Below are 1,002 nucleotides of genomic sequence, written 5' to 3'. Positions count from 1 at the left end.
AAAAAAAAAAAAAGGCCAGTAGCCCTGGGAGGTGGTAAGAGCTCAGGCCCAGGCCGGAGGGGATGGGCTGGACCAGAGTGAGACTGTGGGGAGGGACCAGGAGAGGTGGGAGTGAGGTTTGTGAAAATGAATCCTCCATGGAACTTGGTAACTAAGTACAGCATTAGGGTGTCCAGGAGGACTCCAGGGCTCAGACTTGGGGGACACGATGGATCCTGGGGCCATCACTGAAATGAGACACAGGTGAAACAGGTGCCTGGGCACAGCTGCACACGCCTGTAATCCCAGGAGTTTGAGACCAACCAGCCCAGGCAATGTGGTGAGACCCTGCCTCTACAAAAAACATAAAAATTAGCCGGGCACAGTGGTGAGTGCCTGTAGTCCCAGATACTTGGGAGGCTGAGGGGGAAGGATTGCTTGAGCCCAGGAGGCCGAGGCTGAAGTGGACTATGATGGCACCACTGCGCTCCAGCCTGGGAGACAGAGCAAACCTCTGTCTGTGAAAAAAAAGGCCAGAGCCAGGTGTGGTGCCCCATGCCTGTAATCCCAGTACTTTGGGAGGCCAAGGCAGGTGGATTACCTGAGGTCAGGAGTTCAAGACCAGCCTGACCAACATAGCGAAACTCTGTCTCTAGTAAAAATACAAAATTAGCCGGGAGTGGTAGTGCATGCCTGTAATCCCAGCTACTAGGAAAGCTGAGGCAGTAGAATTGCTTGAACCCGGGAGCCGGAGGTTGCAGTGAGTGGAGATTGCTCATTTGCACTCCAGCCTGGGCAACAAGAGTGAAACTCTGTCTCAAAAAAAAGGTGGGGCACAGTGGCTCACACCTGTGAGGCGGGCAGATCACGAGGTCAGGAGTTGGAGACCATCCTGGCCAACATGACGAAGCCCTGTCTCTACTAAAAATACAAAAATTAGCCAGCCATGGTGGCGCATGTCTGTAGTCTCAGCTACTCAGGTGGCTGGGACATGAGAATTGCTTGTATCCCGGAGGCAGAGGT

This window comes from Cebus imitator, unplaced genomic scaffold, assembly GCF_001604975.1.
Source record: "Cebus imitator isolate Cc_AM_T3 unplaced genomic scaffold, Cebus_imitator-1.0 Scaffold306, whole genome shotgun sequence".
NCBI lineage: Eukaryota > Metazoa > Chordata > Mammalia > Primates > Cebidae > Cebus > Cebus imitator.
Note: the sequence above shows the minus strand (reverse complement) of the source record.